Source organism: Lissotriton vulgaris, chromosome 4_1 (assembly GCF_964263255.1).
Source record: "Lissotriton vulgaris chromosome 4_1, aLisVul1.2, whole genome shotgun sequence".
NCBI classification, from domain to species: Eukaryota; Metazoa; Chordata; class Amphibia; order Caudata; family Salamandridae; genus Lissotriton; species Lissotriton vulgaris.
The window spans coordinates 270,844,646-270,859,975 of NC_141691.1; positions in this window are offsets into that span (position 1 = coordinate 270,844,646).

The following is a 15,330-nucleotide window of genomic DNA, read 5'->3' on the forward strand; positions in this document are numbered from 1 at the left end:
GAAAAAATAATGAAGTTTAAAAATGTCAAAGGTTGTACCAAAAAAACTTTATTCACTGGTCAACCTGACATATTAAAAATAAGATATGTGAAGGGAAACTAGCCAATTACTTTATACTGGTGTTTACCCTGTAAAGAAGGTCAACATGTTTCTGCCCGTTTTTATGTGTTACTTTACTGGGCTTTCATCAGGACCGGTAAGCGAGTGTGCAAATGACAGGAGGGGCGCGCTAAGGCCCGCCCTGCCAATGGTCGTGAAAGTTAAAAATAGCACTATGTGTAAAAATGGTGCAAAAAGAAAGAGAAACAAACTCATAAGTAGTGGGGTTTTACCTCTTTTGCGAGGATCCTAGGAGTCTGTAGGAAGAAAAATTGACAAACAGACAAATACAAACATAGACACAAAGATATCGGATCAATGGTTTGTGCATATGTACAGTGGCCATAAAGAGTGACTTTGTGGCTTGACACGTGCTAGCATACCTATCAAGGGCCGTGGCCGGTATGCCTGGGTTGCGTAGTTGAATTCATGCCAAAATCCGAAGTGGAGGGGCCTCAACTAACGCTGATTAAATCTATTCAGCGCGAACTCTTGCATATGTGTGGTATAGCAACAGTGGCTAAACAGGCAGACTAGTCATGTCTAAGTCGATTTGTGAGGAAATACAAGAAATATCTTGCTACCTGTGGTGGGGTGTCAGGGAATGAACCCCGAAGGAAAAAATACGTTAAAGCAGCGTCCCGGTGCAAAGCGCCGTGACACTGCTGGCCGTGGTATATACATTACCCAAGCACACAACACTAAGTACAAGGTATAGGATAAGTGTCCTCACTTGTAAAGAGATAGATCCACGCCCCATAGAACACAGGAGGGGGGTGGGAGCGACAATGGCACACCCTGTAATTGAGGGAGAGAGGGAAACAAATGCACACAAAGGAGGATTTTAGAACTGGCAGGATTCCATTCATACAACTTATCTGGTTAGAATAATGTCTCCAAAGTAAGGTCTCTTACGCCCGCAACGCTCAGCACCCGCTCGGCACCTAGCTTCACCCTCGCTGGATCTCGTGGATCCATTGCGACGGGCTAGCGAGGCGTTTAAAGGGCGGTGGCTGCGTGCGGACCAATGAGGCGCTTTCAGATGAAAGCGAGGCTTGAAGCTCAAAGCCGTTAAGCCAATGGGTGACAAGGAAAGTGCTCGCGTAATCTCGCGTGAGGACCTGGAAGCGAGGCTTGCGTTGAAACGCAAGCCTCGATCTAAGGATGGGCGAGGTCAGCCCTAGTTTCAGAGGTGCTCGCGTAATCTCGCGTGAGGACCTGGAAGCGAGGCTTGCATTGAAACGCAAGCCTCGATCTAAGGATGGGTGAGGGCTGCCCTTGTTTCAGAGAGATGTTGTTTCAGCGCTCACGAGATCACGTGAGATATTGACCAGAATCACAAAGAGGCTTGTAACTCAAGCTAAAGTGGAACGCAAGCCTGGAATTTTGCGTGGCTGGTGTTAGTAATAAGCGGAATGCGTGATGTCCAGCATATGTTACCCAGTGTTGGTAAAGACTTAAATGAGCAGCATAAGTCTGGTCAGGTTGGCTAAATCAGGTTGTTAACATGGGAATAAGTTCATGAATGAGACTAAATAGCGCTGGTATGAGTAAACCACTCGGCAAATGTGGTTATGGTATTTTCATTCAAGAAGGGTGGGAATCAGAGAACTCGGGATAGTTTTTAGTTTTTTAGGACGCTGGTCCACGGAATTTGGTCATTAAGCCCATTTACATGGGTGCTGAGTCGATAGACCCAGCGTTGCTCTTTTTCGAACAAAATGTTTTCTCTGTTTTTTACACAGTTGACCTGTTCGATCACTGTCCAGGTCATGTCATTCGGAGTATGGTTGGTTTGCAGGAAGTGCTCGCTGAGTTTCGTGGTGATTTTTTTGCATCGAATGTTGCTACGATGTTCCCCGATGCGTGTTTTAACTTTCCTGGTGGTCATCCCCACGTAACGTTACCGAACTAAAGCGCGACAGAATAAGAACTATACTTCATGGAACTATCCTAAAACAATACCTTACCTCCAATTCAGCTCCCAAAGGGCTGCTGGTTACAAATGCCCCGAGGATCTTTCTCAATGACGCCACTTTTAGAAGAGATTGGGCCATGATTGCCTGGCACTGCACCAGAGACTGGCTGGTACTTATTATTAAGACAGCATTACGCCTATCCGAAACTCTGTTGATTGAAATCCAACAAACAGAAGCCCAATACAAAGCTACAATAACGGGTTATAAAAAAAAGTTGGACGAAATCAATAAAGATCTTACGGAGTACAAGGACAACCTGATGCAGGCGAAACTTACAAAATTCCAAAAAGACCTCAAAAAATTTAAATTTGAGAACGTATATCCCTACTCCGATCCCAACTACAGTGTTCCAAAAAAGGATACCAGCAAATCAGATGACTCAGATAGCCACTCCTCAAGTGGGAGTACAGCTAGCAATCAGAGTCCAAGACAAAGGGGACGGAGAGGAGGAAGGGGTAGATCTAACTTCCCTAACCAACAACCAAGATGGCAGAATTATGGCCAGCCTAACAACGGTCCCGTACCGATGTTTTACCAACAACCCCAGTTCCCCATGATGAACTGGAATCCGTACATGCACCCCCAATTTCCCCTCAATCATCCACCGATGCCTTTTTTAGGGAGGGGCGGGAGAGGACGTGGACGGAACAGAGGCAACAGAGGCAACACACAAGTGACCTGGGAAGACGAGGATGCAGTGGGGAAACACACCCGCAGCAGAACAGCGACAGCCAGCACCAGCGCAGTGTAAGCCTGGTCACCAACCTTTCTAAAAAAGTCTTAACTCCAGAAGAAACAAAAGTCTTGGAAAAAGGCTTGGGATTTGTCCCTACCGGTCGTCCTGACAAATTCCTCCTACACTGTGAACTTTCACAGTTTTTTCGGAAATTAAAATTAAAGGCCTTCTTTGAATCTAAGGACCAGCCACCGACAGAAGAACAGGAGTTTGACACAAATTTCAGACTCAAATCTACGTTTATGCCACCTCCGCATACGACCTCTGCGGCAATTACTGCCTTTGAACAGGCGGTTATAAAAGACCTGGAAAATTGTGAAGACCCCAAACGATTCCACAATTTTTCCGCTGCAGAACACAAGGCTTTGGATAACCTGAGAAACAACAAAGAAATAACTATAAAACCCGCCGACAAAGGCGGAGGGATAGTGATCCAAGACACCACTAACTATGATAAGGCCTGCATGACACTTCTGAACAACAGAACAAATTACTTGCTCCTCAACACAGACCCTACCACAGAAATGAAGGAACGCATTCGAGCCCTAGTACAGGAAGCAGAGACTGAAGGTCACGTCTCCCCGCATGAAGCAGCATTCCTTATGGCAGGGGGACAAACCATACCCTACTTTTACACCCTGCCTAAAACGCATAAAAATGTGGACCCACCTCCAGGTAGACCAATAGTATCTGGGATCGGGTCAGTGCTGGAACCCTTATCCACCTTTTGTGACCATTACTTGAAACCGCTAGTACAGAACTCCAGCACCTATTTAAAAGATACCAAAAGCTTACTCAAATTACTGAACGATACCACTCTACCTGAAAGCTCAGTAATATTGGTAACAATGGACATAGAGAGTCTGTACACTAGTATCCCACAGGAAGACACACTACGGGTACTAGGGGAAGCATTAGACAAAGAAACTTGGGAATACACCACCCCCAAAGAATTCATCCTGAAATGTGCACGAATGGCACTCAAAGAAAATTACTTTGAGTACAAAGGCCAATTGTATCTACAATGCACAGGGACCTCTATGGGGAGTACTTTCGCTCCTAGCGTAGCGGGGTTGTATGTTTATGATTACGAAACAAAGCATATCCTACCACCTACCAACCCCTTTGCCTCCTCCATAGGATTATGGAGGAGGTATATTGATGATAGTCTCTTACTATGGACAGGGACAGAAGCCAGTCTGCTGCAGTTCCTAGAATGGGTAAATACTCTGGATCCTTTCTTGAAGTTTACTAATAACTTCAGTAGGGAATCGATCGTCTTCCTTGATGTGGTAATTAAAATAGAGGGCACCTCTTTCACAACTGTGACTCACCACAAACCAACGGCGAAAAACAATCTCCTTGACTTTAGGAGTTTCCATCCAAGACCTTTAAGGGAAAACTTGCCCTACGGCCAATTCCTACGGCTGAAAAGAAATTGTAGCAATATTAACGACTACAAGGAACAGGCCAAGGAACTAACAGACAAACTAACACAAAGAGGGTATCCAAAAGGAGTATTGAAAAAAGGCCAAACCAGAGCACGGAATCAACCTCGAGAGGCACTACTAGAGGACAACGTAAGGACAACCATGGAAACACCACTTACGTGTGTAACCACCTACAGCACCCTCTCAGACACAGTAAAAAAGTCCATCAATAAAAATTGGAGAACTATCAGCAGCAACTTCAGCAACTGGGAAAAACCACTTTTTTCTTTTAAAAAAGGCAGGAGCATTAAAGATGCTTTGGTGCATACAAGACCATTAACAGCCCCCAGTGCAAACACAGCAACCAGGTCTATTACAGATGCTTGGCACCTACCCCCAGTTACGGGTCATTTTCCTTGCACGGACTGCAGTGTCTGTCATCTGACCACTCATTCCAAACAACTCAACTTGGAACCAGGGAAAGTGTGGACACAAAAATCCCACACAAATTGTAATTCGACAAATGTGATTTACTTGATCACCTGTCCCTGCGCGAAACATTACGTGGGGATGACCACCAGGAAAGTTAAAACACGCATCGGGGAACATCGTAGCAACATTCGATGCAAAAAAATCACCACGAAACTCAGCGAGCACTTACTGCAAACCAACCATACTCCGAATGACATGACCTGGACAGTGATCGAACAGGTCAACTGTGTAAAAAACAGAGAAAACATTTTGTTCGAAAAAGAGCAACGCTGGGTCTATCGACTCAGCACCCATGTAAATGGGCTTAATGACCAAATTCCGTGGACCAGCGTCCTAAAAAACTAAAAACTATCCCGAGTTCTCTGATTCCCACCCTTCTTGAATGAAAATACCATAACCACATTTGCCGAGTGGTTTACTCATACCAGCGCTATTTAGTCTCATTCATGAACTTATTCCCATGTTAACAACCTGATTTAGCCAACCTGACCAGACTTATGCTGCTCATTTAAGTCTTTACCAACACTGGGTAACATATGCTGGACATCACGCATTCCGCTTATTACTAACACCAGCCACGCAAAATTCCAGGCTTGCGTTCCACTTTAGCTTGAGTTACAAGCCTCTTTGTGATTCTGGTCAATATCTCACGTGATCTCGTGAGCGCTGAAACAACATGTCTCTGAAACAAGGGCGGCCCTCGCCCATCCTTAGATCGAGGCTTGCGTTTCAATGCAAGCCTCGCTTCCAGGTCCTCACGCGAGATTACGCGAGCACCTCTGAAACTAGGGCGGACCTCGCCCATCCTTAGATCGAGGCTTGCGTTTCAACGCAAGCCTCGCTTCCAGGTCCTCACGCGAGATTACGCGAGCACTTTCCTTGTCACCCATTGGCTTAACGGCTTTGAGCTTCAAGCCTTGCTTTCATCTGAAAGCGCCTCATTGGTCCGCACGCAGCCACCGCCCTTTAAACGCCTCGCTAGCCCGTCGCAATGGATCCACGAGATCCAGCGAGGGTGAAGCTAGGTGCCGAGTGGGTGCTGAGCGTTGCGGGCGTAAGAGACCTTACTTTGGAGACATTATTCTAACCAGATAAGTTGTATGAATGGAATCCTGCCAGTTCTAAAATCCTCCTTTGTGTGCATTTGTTTCCCTCTCTCCCTCAATTACAGGGTATGCCATTGTCGCTCCCACCCCCCTCCTGTGTTCTATGGGGCGTGGATCTATCTCTTTACAAGTGAGGACACTTATCCTATACCTTGTACTTAGTGTTGTGTGCTTGGGTAATGTATATACCACGGCCAGCAGTGTCACGGTGCTTTGCACCGGGACGCTGCTTTAACGTATTTTTTCCTTCGGGGTTCATTCCCTGACACCCCACCACAGGTAGCAAGATATTTCTTGTATTTCCTCACATAGGGCCTGATTCACAGAATGAACTTAAGACTCAATCCTAAATTTACTACTATTTTGGCATTCACAAAATGCACTTACTACTTTTGGCATTCACAGAATGAATTTAATACTTTTGATATTCACAGAAGTTAGGATTTTGTCTTAAGTTTGTCTTAGGACAAACTTAAGACAGACTTAAGACAGACTTAAGTTAGGATTTTGTCTTAAGACAAACTTAAGACAAAATCCTAACTTCTGTGAATTCCAAAAGTAGTAAGTTCATTCTGTGAATACCTAAATAGTAGTAAGTTTAGGATTGAGTCTTAAGTTCATTCTGTGAATCGGGCCCAAATAGACTTAGACATGACTAGTCTGCCTGTTTAGCCACTGTTGCTATACCACACATATGCAACAGTTTGCGCTGAATAGATTTAATCAGCGTTAGTTGAGGCCCCTCCACTTCGGATTTTGGCATGAATTCAACTACGCAACCCAGGCATACCGGCCACGGCCCTTTATAGGTATGCTAGCACGTGTCAAGCCACAAAGTCACTCTTTATGGCCACTGTACATATGCACAAACCAATGATCCGATATCTTTGTGTCTATGTTTGTATTTGTCTGTTTGTCAATTTTTCTTCCTACAGACTCCTAGGTTCCTCGCAAAAGAGGTAAAACCCCACTACTTATGAGTTTGTTTCTCTTTCTTTTTGCACCATTTTTACACATAGTGCTATTTTTAACTTTCACGACCATTGGCAGGGCGGGCCTTAGCGCGCCCCTCCTGTCATTGGCACACTCGCTTACCGGTCCTGATGAAAGCCCAGTAAAGTAACACATAAAAACGGGCAGAAACATGTTGACCTTCTTTACAGGGTAAACACCAGTATAAAGTAATTGGCTAGTTTCCCTTCACATATCTTATTTTTAATATGTCAGGTTGACCAGTGAATAAAGTTTTTTTGGTACAACCTTTGACATTTTTAAACTTCATTATTTTTTCACACTTCATCTTCTCACAAAAACCTGCTCCGCAGTCTCCTGGCGTCGCAGCACACCGGGGAGGTATTCGATCTCTCCCGGTGGACCCGATGATGAAGCATGTCACCACTAGGGTGAGTGAGGGTTTCCTGAAAAAACAGCGTATTTTTTCTTGAAATTTGGTCTTACCATCGGACCACTTACAACTGGCCTCAGACTTCACGTGCGACACTGTGAATGTAGACTTTATTGTAGGTTTACCACCAGTAAAATCCTTCACAACAGTGTTAGTGATAGTGCATTTTTTGTCTAAAATGGCACATTTTGTACCACTACGTAAATTGACAACTGCAGCAGAATTTTCCAATAATTTTTTAAGAGAAATTGTGCGTTTACATGGTTTGCCAAGTAAAGTGGTGTCATACCGAGGTAGCCAGTTCAACTCTAGATTTTGGAAAAAATTATGCAAAAAACTGAAAATAGATGTGGCATTAGCCACTGCTTTCCATCCAGAAACAGATAGCAAACTGAACGACTGAACCAAACCTTACTTCAAACGCTACGTTATTTATTGGCTGATTATTCTAGTGAAAGGTTGGAAGCTCTCCCTGTAGCGGAGTTTGTTTATAATAATACTGAGCATGTAGATCTACTTTGCTCACCAGTCTATTTCATGCAGGGGTATCATCCGAGAGCTATACCCATTTTATTAGAAGATTTCCTGTTGCCTAAAGTAACAGATAGACATGCAAGATTAGGTGACATACAAGACAAGGCCAGGAAACATTTATTAAAGTACAAAGAAAGCATGAAAAGACAAGCAGACAAACACAGATCTGAGGCCCCAATGTAAAAAATCGGTGACAAAGTATGGCTCTCCACAAAGTTCCTAAATATAGAGGTATCCCGAAAGCTGCAACCACGTTTCATTGGACCCTTTAGTATAAATGCCATAGTAAACCCGGTAACGGTAAAATTGGACTTACCAAAAGAATACCCAGTACATGCTACATTCCATGTGTCCTTGCTTAAGCCGTACAACCCAAATACCCGACCCGAACCACCACCTCCACCCATACCAATTAAGGGAAATCTAGAATATGAAGTGAAAAGCATAAAAGACGCAAAAAGAATTCATGGACATCTGTTTTATTTAGTAGAATGAAAAGGATATGGTGAAACTGAGAATTCATGGGAACTAGTGTCCTATGTACATGCCCCACGGTTGATTAGACAGTTTTATCTAACAAATCCAGGGAAACCCCGTCCAGTAGGAAGGCCTTTGAGGGGGGCGACTGTTAGGGTTTGTGCACAGCAAAGAGTATGTCCCCTCTCATTACACTAGTGGTCTCTGTAATAGCTCTCTTTAAACATACTACTGAAAGCCGTTCTTGTTATCTCAGCCCCTCCCTAAGACTTCTGTGTATGTTGCTCAATGTATTCACAAGTTGGACCTTGCTTTTACCAAGGCTTATTTAGAAAACATTGGACCTTGCTTTTACCAAGGCTTATTTAGAACGCTCCTCCCTGGAGCATGTGTTACTTCAACTCATTAGCATAATAACTGAAGCTCTGCACACCTGCTTGTGAGAACCACACCCAGTTCTCTGAACCACACCCAGCTCTTCGAACCACAACCAGCCCTGTCTATAAAAGGCAGCTCCTGAGCCTCACCCAGTGCTTGTGCTCGTCTACCTCCCTCTTACCTGAGAACAGATCCTTCGGCGCTGGCACTCCTGCTCCCTCCAGACCTTCATTGAGTTCAACGGGCGCGGCTTCTGGCTCTTCCTTCTTCTGGTTTCTGGCTACTTCCTGCCTCTGCCCCTCTTCTGTCCACTGCAATCGACCTGCAAAAGAGAAAGAGGTCAAGGTTAGACTGATCAGTATCCCTTTTCAGCAACAAGTAAGTGCAAAACCTTCTATTACCTGAAAGAACTTTATCAGAGATTTTCTGGATTCATGTAAAGACAATTTGGAACAAGATATCTCCCACGAACTTTGTGGTTCAAACCCTTTGTTACAAGAATACTTTGTGGAACTTTTGTGAAATAAACATTGTTTTACATGGAACTTTTTTAAGAATCAAACAGAGGAAACCATTGACAGCAAGGCAAACAGTAAATCAAGGACTTGCACAAATTACCTGATGTATTTTGAGGTCAAAGTACAGTATTTGTTTTATAAAAAGTCTGGAAATGTGTGAAAAGTGAGTTTGCTATTAAGAATTTAGGCTTTAGTTATATTAAGGTGAATGTTAGACGTGGTAATTCTAATAATGATATTCATTTGATTTTACAGACGTTTTACAGTAATAGAAAGCACATCCCAGAACAGTAACACATTCCAAACCTGGAAGCTTGAGACCAGGATCCAAGAGGTACTTTTAGATCAGAATTTCTAGTAAGATTGAGGTTTAGTCAGGAACACATTTAGGGATAGGTTGCACTTATCTATTCTTTGTTTATGTTTCATTAGGCACCAGTTTCTACAGAAGTCAGAGAGGGCCGCAGATGTTAGCAGCTCTTCTACAGTGGAAACGCAAGAACGGTGTTGTCTCTCTTTTTTTATTTTATCCACTTCCCCCCTTCCCTTGAGCTTCTGGTTCTTAGTGCACTGTTTGAAATCTAGTGTGGTGGAACAAGCAGTTTCAGGGTGGGGTCGGATGGTATTCAACCTCCATCAGAACTGAACAGAGACTCAGGTGAGCTGGGCTTTGACACTTTCCAAATCGGCCTCCAATCCCACTAATTTTTTTTCTCTGTGTGCGGCAGTGTAGGGTCTCTGTGCACTTAAACCGTGGCTATGTGCGCCAGGAACCACACCACGCACGTGTGCAGTGCCAAATATCACTTCAAACATTTGCTTAAAACCCTAGCTGCCAGACTCTCTTAAGAAAAGACATTTTATTCCTCTGTCTGATGTAACATATTTTATACATTTATTTACACACTATGATTCAGTGTCTCTGTGTAATGTGTATGTGATGTAAAGTGCTTAACACCTTACACTGGTATGAGTGGTGCTATTAAACAATATAAATATGAAAGAGAGAGGGGTTTTGGAGACTTGAGGGTCACTGTTAAAGGTTGATAATGAGAATATCCGTGGCTGAGGTGGTCATTGGGTCGCCAACAAACACAGTCACAGCAGATGCCACCAGCACTAAACCCGGCCCTGTTCAAATGGCACTAATAATTACAGTGAAAGTATGAAAACATCCCACATTGCAATTTTAAAAATTGGCAGCTATGTTGCTGCATTTCTTTTCATAATAGGGTTGGGCTGCGGGGTGATTGTGAGCTATTTTAAGGATTTCATGTTAATTGCAGCTCATGATGGGTGCTGCGATTAACATGAAAACTTTAACTAATGCAAGGGAGATCTTAAGGATTTTGAGTGCCTGGGACAAACTTATTTCTGGGGCCCCTGATTTGAACAGCTTTGGATTTATGATACAATTTTAGCTTTTTCATGTCCTTTTTGGCCGGGTCACCGACACTGCAGAGGCACATTGGTCCAAATTCGAAATGTGATTCCATGTAATATTCTGAGATAGTTGGATGTAAGTAAGTAAGTAAACTGAGCTTATAAAGCGCATGGATACACTGACCAGTGTTTCCCCACACTGTAGTACCAGCCTAGCACAGCCTCCCTTGCCATCATATATGCCATTCCCCCGGACAAACCTCTCTGGCCTACCCCCTAGGGAATATGTAGGTTTTCAGCTCTTTACGAAAAGCCAGCTCTAAGGTTTCCGACCAAAGCGTCAGAGGTAATCTGTTCCATTGTTGTGCTGTCAGAAAGCGAAACGAGCGCCCTCCCATTCTCGCTCTTCTGATCTTAGGGACCTTAACCTGTCCCGTCCCGCTAGATCTCAATTTCCAGGTCGGATTGTATAGGGTTAGCAGGTTCTGGAGATAACAGGGCCATTTCCCCTGTGTGATCCGATGACTCACATATGGGCTTTGAACTAAACCCGTTCTTTCACTGGCAGCTAGTGTAGCGTCTCCAGAGCTTTCATAGAGGGAGCTGTCTTTGGCAGCATCAACACCAGATGAGCTGCCGCATTCTGTATGCGCTGAAGCCTCTGGATGCACCTCACATTTTCTCCCAAATAGAGGGCATTACAATAGTCCGGCCTCGAAGTGACCAAGGCATGGAATAAGGGTTTCCTAGCTGTTGATCCAAAGTCTTCCTGAGGCCCCGCAAGATGCCAAAACAGGTGCCTGCAACTCATCTAGTGTGGTACTCGAAGGAGGTTTTAGAGTCAATCCACACCCCCAGATTCATGACTTGTTCACTGGGTGAGGGTAGAGGGCCAAGCGTCTGAGGCCACCACGCCGAAGTCCATACTGACGGCGCCTTCCCAACAATCAGCACCTCGGTTTTATCACAGTTCAATCGTAGACCGTTGCTAGCCATCCAAACCGCCAGTTCTTGTAAACAAGAGGTGAAATTACTGGCTGCACTCTCAGCTGGCTGTGCCAAAGCCACAACCAGATGAGTGTCGTCTGCATATGACAAAACTTCCACCCCATATTTATCAGTAATCTCTGCCACTGGTGCCACATAAAGATTAAAAAGGCTCGGGTTAAGGCAGGACCATTGATGGAACCCTTGCTTCAGGCTTATAGCTTTTGACCTATATGGTCCCTGTGCTACTTGGAAACTACGATCATGAAGAAAGGATTCCAGCCATTCCCACGCCTTACCAGCCACTCCTCCCCTATTCAGACCCTGCAGCAAAGTGTGATGCGCTACAGTGTCAAATGCAGCACTTAAGTCAGGTAAAATGGGTGCCGCCATTTGACCCTCATGCAAGTGTCTACGTAGAGTCTCTGTGGAGAAGAGCAGAGCTGACTCCGTCGAGTGGAGTGCATGGAAGCCAGATTGCATGGGATGGAGCAGCTTATGAGTGTCAATATGGACTGTCAGTTGTTGATTAACAGCTTTCTCCACAATCTTGGCAAAGTAGGGTAAAAGCGAGATGGGGCGCAGGTTGTCTAACTGCTCCATACTGATGTTCGGCTTTTTTTTCAAAGGGAGCACCATTGCCTCCTTCGGTGTTTTAGTCACCCTACCTGAGCTAAAGGAGAGTTCTAACAAGTGTCTGATATATGGCTCCAAAGTCTCAGTGCTACCCCTTAAAACTTTAGCTGGCGCAGGATCTTTAGACAAGCCAGATTTAATACTAGTCGCTATCTTGCTCAGCGTATCCCAAGCCGGGACCCTAAAGGCCACCAGTCTGTGTTTTTCAAATTGTAACATAGCCTGAAGGAAAAGGAGAGGAGACTCGTGAGTAATAGGATTTAGTGGTAGAGAGAGGAACAAAGTAGAAAAAAGTCAGGGCGCAAAGACGAGAAATGGGGAAGGGGTAATGGAGAAATTGGTAAGAGAGGGACAGAAAGAAAGGTAGCCAGAGGCTTTGGAGAACTTGGAGGGAGAAAGGAGAATGGAAAACCGGTAAGAGAGAAAGCAAAGAACAGGCAGTGAGAGTGGAAATGGAGACAAGAATGGGATGGGGAGAAGGGGGAAGTGGGTAAACGTGGATCTGGACTGATATGAGGAAGAAGAAAAAGAAGAGAAGGACATGGTGAGAGCAGCTGGGGAGTGGAAGAAAAAAGGACAAAAGATATGTCAGAGAAGACAGCAAGTGTGGTATGGCAATGCTTCAGAAGTAGCGTCTCTGCATATTGATGTTGGGGTGTTCTATAAGGAGCCTTTTTCGCTATCTTGTCATTTCTAAATGCGCGCTCTATGTAACCGTGCTCACCTGAGCAAGCTAAGAAGGGTGGAAGGTTGGTTAGGCCTTGCCAAGATTTTTAATCTTGCCAAGATGCAGGTCTGAGCACATAGCAGCCGCAAGTGTGTAAATGACTGATCCATCTGTCTGGAGTATTCTCTTCACTAACTCTTTTTGAAACTCAGGGGCAGCAACATTGTTGTGGTGTCACCAGGGCTTTAAGTTGAAGCCTTTTCAATATTACACACAGGTCATAGTTGCTGCTTATTTATCTCATGCAACTAACAACCATTGACAAAGTCAATAGTTCTTACTTGTAGTTATGATTTATTTATTTTAAGAGTTTTATATAGCTCGAACTAGACCCGAGACATCGGGTATCAGAGCGCTTTACATGAGCACCAGTTTCGTTACAGAAGGACATATTTTTGTTAGGCATGGGTAGATGAAGTGATTTGCCCATAATCGTTGTTGAGACTCGAACCCGGTTCCCCAGCTTCGAAGTAGACCGCTCTAGCCATAAGGCTACATCCTGTCCGCCCCAGCAGTTTAAAGGCAGTTTGACCAAGATATCTTCACTTGAACATTTTACTAATTTTTAAGGCATCAAAGGCTCAATCGAAACAGCAAGAAAAGCACATGGTTAAGAGCAAGTCTATATAAGGGTCAGAGAAATTCATTCATATGGGAGAACTCCCATAATAAAAAAAAATGTTTTATACTATCTCCCTGCAGATACAAAGGACCCGATTTACTAATCAATTCTCGTAAGCAACTGCATTTTATTACCGACTCTGATTGGGTCATACACTCGAAAGCCCAGTAATAAGACACACTTGTGATGAAGAGCTGTCTATCGTGCTCCACACACACACAAACATTACAGCGTTATTTCACCAACGTTGGCCCCGGTTGCCAAAGTAAGGTATATGCTATGCTAAAACAAATTCTTGAAACATGAGCCAAGATACACAAATATTACGAGTGTGCTCTTACGTAAATTACAGGAGACAGAACACCAAGTTGTTTTCCCGATCTTTCACAACAGGTTGCTCAACAGGCGGTGGGAGGAGCACAAACAATTAAAACGTGTACTAGGCAAATGTATACCTGTCAATGGAACTTGAGGCAAATCTGACTATCAGCATTAATAAGAAAATATAACTTGGACCTCTTCCCAGCCCTTTGTTGTTAACAAATAACATTTCAACAAGTACATGGTGAGAAAATTGTAAAAGAAAGAATGCGGCTTGTTGGTAACCTGTGCAAATTAATAACTGAATTTCTTCTCTGGGAAGCATGATGCACAAGATTAATGAAGGCACACCGATCTGTGGCCCATTAATTGGTGTTTAGAACCTGTCCATGATAGCTGAGAGAAAAGCCAAGAGCCAAACTTGGTAAGAAAGCAGCACCGATAGGCTGGTCTTTGCTGGCATGCTGTCCTGTGAGCCCATATGTGCATGATGTTATTTGTTGTATCATATATCTGGATTCAATGACAGAAACGGTAAAAAACGTGTAGGGTGGCACACTATGCCAAGCACAGAAAGGTGTAAATCACCCCTCAGCTGTGCTCTATTAAGTAGAGAAATGCAGCAAGTCTACAAACACGACGTGTGCTTTTCACGTCGTGTTTGTAGAGTTATGTTATGTTATGTTATGTTAATAATATTTATACAGCGCACAGCTGCCCCAGCAAAGGGGCGTCCTAGCCCTTGAACAGGTACTAAAACATAACACGCAGGAAGAGGAAAAAGACGGCTAACCAGGTACAGAGAACAGGAAGGTTTTGATAGCACGCCTAAAAGCGGTCAGATTATCCAGTTGCTGCATTTCTTTTTTTAACAGAGCTGGGCTGCACGGTGATTGTGGGTCTTTGTTAAAGATTTCAGGTTAATCACAGCACCCGTCTGGGGTTTAATATTGTGGGCATTTCCAAACTTCTAGTGCAAACCAGGCATTATAATAGCACATACGTCTGCCTAGAATCTCTTTGTCAATTCCTCGCAGGTGTAAGTAAAGCATTTTCAGCTGACGCTTGCAGCTTAAAATATCTTAATGATTAGGCTGCAGTGAGTGCTCAGTCTAGTCATATATCATGGGCGTCTGGAAGGGAAGGAGCTTTCTCCCTCCCAACCCAATGGATCGTGGATTTTTCACTTGCCCATTAACAACATTTCAGGATCGCACTGGGGGTATAATACCGGCAGAACAAGTTTGATTAAATTTAATTATGCTACCCCTGAAAATATTTCTGCAGACGTCCATGTGAGGTATCTAACAAACTTAAGGGATTATTTACAAGGCCCTTGCGCCACTCATATGCCACTTTTTCCCATATTTTAAAATGATGCCCCGGTGGCGCAAGAATGCAAACATGACTTGGTATAAGAAGTGGCTTTTGAAATTCTAATAAACTGAATGGTAATCAATTTGCCCACCTCAACCATTGTAATGCGCTAAAAAAGAAAAT